The sequence below is a fragment of the Salvia miltiorrhiza genome, chromosome 4, assembly GCF_028751815.1.
Source record: "Salvia miltiorrhiza cultivar Shanhuang (shh) chromosome 4, IMPLAD_Smil_shh, whole genome shotgun sequence".
Classification (NCBI taxonomy): Eukaryota; Viridiplantae; Streptophyta; class Magnoliopsida; order Lamiales; family Lamiaceae; genus Salvia; species Salvia miltiorrhiza.
In genome coordinates this window covers 21,780,459-21,786,713 of record NC_080390.1, presented here as the reverse complement: position 1 = coordinate 21,786,713, position 6,255 = coordinate 21,780,459, and positions in this window count along the sequence as shown.

Sequence of the window (6,255 nt, the reverse complement as noted above, 5' to 3'; positions counted from 1 at the left end):
ACTGAAGTATCAGTTGAAGACTGATTACTTAATGCGTGCAATGGACTGATACTAAAGCCAAGTATCAGTTGAATATTCCTCCTCGGACTGATCTTCCAACGTTCAGAGGAAGCCACGTACTCACAAAGTACAGCCGCATTAAATGCAGAGATCTCAGGATCTTATCTCTGCAGAGGTCATTCCTATCTGGTGGTTACTTTTCAGAGACGTCACATCTCCTGTCCATCAAAGAGAGCCGTTTCCACCCAGACAAGGAACCTCGAAGATTGAAGCCTCAGCCCAAATTCGAATTGCTCTCCAACGGAAGAAATCTTGATGACGTTCTACGCCAACGGATCTATTCAAGAGTTCTCCTACAAATAGCGCTCGAGGATCACTTCAACCTTCACCGATTCAACGACATAAGCTGAAGCTCTGCCGAAATTGCTACTCAGCCTAAAGCTTAATCTCTCCAAAGCTTGAATCGAAGAAGAGAATTCCAAAGCCAAAATCAGTCACTGCTGATTACACACATTCTCTTAGACCTTAGGCAAACCTCTGTTTATCCAGAAGCCAAAGGTCAAACTTGCTTCAAAGAACTTGTTCTTTGTAGTTGTAACACCCCGTATTTTGAGAAACTATTTGTGCCCTAGCTCGATTTAAATTGAGTTTAAATAGTAGTTAGAGGAATTATGCACGTGGGCGAATAAATGAGACAAGAATTATTTTTGAGAGTTTAATAGGAGGCAATATTATTTTCTCGGGTCTTATAAATTTATTTTCGAGAAACCTATCTTCGCCCTATATTTTTAGTTGAAATGTCTATGTGATATTAATATTTTACGTGGTAGAATATTCACATATGTTTTATTGACGCATTGTTATTATGATATTAGTAATATCATAATTGAGAGAAATTTTCCTCACATGAATATATATATTTTCATGAGGTATATATTCCCACACACTAAATAAGTGTTATAATTATTCAAGCATATATATATATATATATATATATATATATATATAGGGGAGGGCTATTCAGAAAACACCTCTTAGACTATAAACTATAAACTAATTAAAATGTATGAATTATATGTAGAACACTCATGAATCCGCTATGTAAATGTATGAATTACGAAAATTAAATTTTTTGCTACCTATGGGATTCGAACTCAGGACCATGAATTATTCCAACAAGGTGATGAATTAACCGTAGATCTTAATGATCCAAGGGCTGAAAATAGTTCCTATTTTATAGTCTAACTTTGATTTTTATTTTAGCCTTCCCCTATATATATATATAGGGTGCGGTTATAGTGAGAACCATAATTATTGTGAGAACATAAGAATCAATAAAATTACTGCATCTGCTATACAAATTAATGCATCCGTTATTAAATTTAATGCATCCGAAAAAAATAATTTTTTTGCTCCCTTCAGGATTCGAACCCAGCATCTGCATCCATCCACCAAGATGATGCATCCACCGTAGATCTTGATGATCGAATGGCTTAAAATGGTTCTCCGTTCTTATTTTATTAGTGGTTCTTATTTGAACCTCTCCCTATATATATATATATATATATATATATATATATATATATATATATATATATATACCTCTCCCTTTCTCTCTCACTCTCTCTCGATCTCTCTCGACCTCTCTCACTCCCTCTCTCGGCTCTCTCTCTTCTCTCTTCTCTCTTCTCTCTTCTCTCCCTCATTACTCCTTTCTCCTCCCATAAATGAAACCCACATGCCCACATTAACAACTCCCCTAAGTAGCCAACCTAGTTTTAGCCAACACAATCCCTTATTTTGAGATCACACATGCACATGCACAATCTCTTCCCCCCCCCCTCATGCTCGGCTCTCTCTCTTCTCTCTTCTCTCCTTCTCTCTTCTCATTCTCCTGCACCATTAAGAGGATGACATCCTCACCATTTATCATCCTAGTTATTGCAAGATACACATTAATGAAGCAAATCACACCATCACATCACCTCATCAAAGCAAGCTCTCCTCTTCTCTTTCTCCCCCCTTATTTTCGGCAGCCCTCCACTCCTCACTCCACCACACTTCTCTCCTTGTTTCACCATTTTTGGAAAGAGTTAAGGAAGCCAAAAGTGTTCTACCTTCACACTAAAGCCATCAAGTGTGCTCCAATCTTCAAGCACAAGCTCCAAGCATACTACGCATCATCTTCTACTCCACCTCCATTGATCTTGTTGGTAGCAACCTCAATCCTCCTCTTATGTTATGTATATATTTTCATGATGTATAAGCATGTATATTGAAGCATATTGAAGCATGATAATCCCTTCTCTCTACTCTTATGATTTTCGAAAATGTTGGTGAAAGAAAGCATATGAACTCCTTCAAACTTTCCACTACTCCTCATATGCTCATACACCTCTACATGTTAGATGCATGAGAAGGGAAGATATTCTTGAAAACCCTTAAGAGGGTTATATGTTATGATAATTGAAGAATGATGAGTTCTTAGTGTGAAAATGCATGAGAATGGTGGTGAAATTGTAGATCCATGATGATATGTGTAAATGTTGTTATTTCAACCATTTTGAGAAATTTTCTTACGTTCTGGACTGATGAGTCGACAAGGTTTCCCTCGCCCAAAAATCTTCAAACTTTTACACTATGTATATATATGTGTCTTGAGAATCCTGGTAAAATTTCAAGTCATTTGGACATTTTTTACTACCTTTTTAAAATATAAAACTTTTACTGCACATTTCCGCCGAAAATCTAGAAGGGCAGTCCCTTGAGTCACACTTTTCAGTGACTTCCAAAACCATTCAGCCTCCCAACTTTTTATTACAGAAAGATACATGTATGATACCGATGCACGTCAAATTTAAGATCATTTGGACAACGTTTCCTAATTTTTAAAAATCCTAACTTCCAGTCGTGCAAAACTGCCGAATCTGGTAGACTGTGGGAAAACACCCATATCTCTTAAACTACTTGGAGTTTTTCACTCTACGTTTTTTTAAATGAAACTAGACTCAAAGAGGTTTTCATCGGTATAAGTCTTGAATCCAGGATATTTCTGAGTTAAAACAGTTTATTCGTTAAAGTTGAGGCAGAACAGAATGGTAAACTGTAGGTGTCCGAAAATCCTACTTTGATTTTGTTTTAAGGCTTTTTTTAAAAGTTTTGGTGGAAGAATACACCATGTTATGTCATGAAAATACTACTAGAAAATTTTGTATATTTATTTCCAATATTTGAGAATTATTTACAATGAAAAAGATTTCAAGTTCATAGAGTGACTTTTAAGTCACTTGAGTATTGAGATAATTCATATATATATTATGGATTAGTTGAGTAATTTGAAGCATGAATGACTATGTGATTTATATGAATGCTATTTACCTAGGATTGAGAGTCTTTTAATTGGATAAGATATCCAATTAAATTGGGAGGTCCAATTGGGTAAATAGTAGAGAAGTTATAAGATGAGATTAAGCATTGATGCAAGTATAAGTATTAGATATTAGTTAGATTAATTTCTAACTAGAGTTTATTTTGTCACATGGCAATCTAAACCACGTGCACCATCAAAGGTTCGAGTGACGGCCGACGTTAGTACGACTCTGAGCGTTACGTCATCGACCCCTGAGACAGGTGGGCTTTATTCTAACTCTATTATGGCTAGCTACCATGATAATGAGTTCAAATGCAAAATCTTATGAAAATGAAGCATGTTGAAGTATTATTGATGAATCTTATGAAAATGAAGCATGTTGAAGCATTATTGATGAGTATAATGAAAATTGTTAACTTGCCATATTTATTATTGATGAGAATGAGATGTGGTATGTTGCCTCTATGAAAGACATGACTATGATCATGATGCAAGATATCGACCTTTAACTGATTTATATGACAGTAAAGGTTTTGTGCGCAGAGGTGATCGTGAGCCGTCTCTAGTCGGCCGGTCACGGTGATTTGAAGGAGGCCTCCTTCTCTTCACCTAGTATATATATGTTATATGAGTTCTCATAGTTGGCACATACCCTGAATATAATGTCTGCAGACTGATATTATTATGATGATGCAAATGAGTTTATGACAGAAAAACATGAACAAGTATTTTTTTTAATCTCACTAAATCCTGTTGATGCATTGAAAAGGGCAAGATTGACATATAGCTCTAAGAGCAACAGTTCAATTATTTCCGGCATGAGTCCACTGAGTGCTTTTTGGTACTCAGCCCTGCATGTATTTCTAAATGTGCAGGTCTGGCTTGGCGCGAGGATGGGTGAAGGTTGTTGGAATTGTCAGTTGGCTGTGTCTTCCTATGTCTCACACTTATCTTATAAGCTTTGACTCTATAAGAATTTGAACTCCCTGCTATATGTCTTCACACATATAGTAACGCATCTCGCTGCATAACTCTGATGAAACTCTTATTTAATTTGCTTATGCCTGTAATATCCCATAAGGGAAAATACTTCTCAAACCCTTGCTAAGTCTGCAATTGCTTATTTATGTTTTACCCAAGTAAGAAAATATTTTAGTCTTGAAATCCTTCTTTAAAATGAGTAAAGTTTGAAATTGCTTCCGCTAAGACAAGATGTATTTCTATTTCTTTCACTATTTCTTTTATTAGTCGTACGATACTTGGTATACGCTATCACTGGCTATATCGGGCTGCGATAGAGTGGCATCAGAGCAGCTCGTCTGCTCTGAGTATAATCTCTTATAGAGTCTCTTCTTGATTGAGTCTAAGCTAGAGTCTTAGACTAAAAGAGTTATGTCACTGACAAGAGCCAACACCCCATCTCCGCCAGCTTGATGAGGTAAGCAGAAGTTAAAGTTTTAAAGTTGCTTATGAGCATGAGTTATGCAATTGATTAAGTTGATGAGAAAGCAATATTTATAAGTTGAGAAAGAAGCATGATTTGTGCATAATGCAATTTTATTGATACCTTGTTTTGGTTGATTGAATAAGTAAGATGGTGGAATTTTTATTGGAATCAATGTTGATACCAATGCACTACGAAAATCCTAGAGGAACACCGACAGACAAGTATGTTATTGAGTAATAAACGAGTAAGTCATTCTTGACTTAGTTTGAGTAACACGAGTTGTTATTTTTGTTTATAGCATGGCAGACGGATTCGACATAGTACGGGCTTTCTATAACTGTACTTTGGAGCACCACGAGACTATTGGAGAGTTCCTAGCCCGCTTCCACCACAGGTGGATTGACGCCGTAGAGTACGGGGTCACGGCTCAGCAGGCCATGCAGATACTACCACATAGGATGCCACCCCACTGGCAAGCCTGGTGTCATTTCATTGCCTCAGACTTCTATAGCCCGTTGGCGCCGAGAGGTTTTGAGGTGCGATTCCCGGAGTGCCTAACCATTCTATTGAGCCGGTTCGTGATGTATGCGAACCCACCCTACTTTTACCTGACGGAGAGTAACACCCGAGAGGGTGAGGCAGAGAGCCAGCCTCAGGGTCTTCCTGAGACTGAGGATCCCCTTATGGCATTGGGACTAGAGCTCCTTAGCTCCCAGCCGATTGATGACCCTATTCCTTCACTTCCTCAGGGCACTCTGCTCGAGGAAGAGATTTCTCCTGTTGGTTTCTTGGACCCTCACTACCCCATGTATTCTCCCAGGATGTACTCCCCGACTTTTGGATATTTATCCTTTGTTACCCCTATAACCATCGATACCACTGAGGCCATTGATACCACCGAGCAGCTGATGAGCCCCATCCGTGAGACCCTCCTTGTTCCTCCCCTCCCTACTGTTGGAGAGGGTGAGATTGCTATGGCTGATATTGATCCATTCGCACCAGGGCCTTCACGACCCCCGGGGATAGCTAGAGACACGGAGGACGACACAGGATCAGTCCCGATTGTTGGGACTCTAATCTCACAGCCCTTGGATCTTCCTAGCATGGGCCTGGCCTTCGAGACGGACGTTCCTCGAGGAGATCCGATTCGGGAGAGATCCGCTTATGACCCGTTCCACCATGCCGACTCTGACAGTGAGGACGGTGTGCCTTATGTGCCTCGACTGGGCGACGCTCGAGAGGACGACGATAATGATGCTATGGAGGATGAGAGTGTAGATGGTAGCGGGGATGGTGGTAGAGGTCATGGGTGGATATGGTATTGATATGATGGTATTAAGTAGAGATGCATATGTATATGGTAGCTTTGTTTAGATAGCCCATAGATTTGGCTGGCAATGGATAGTTCCATCCCAGACCAGGGCTTGTACTTATTTTG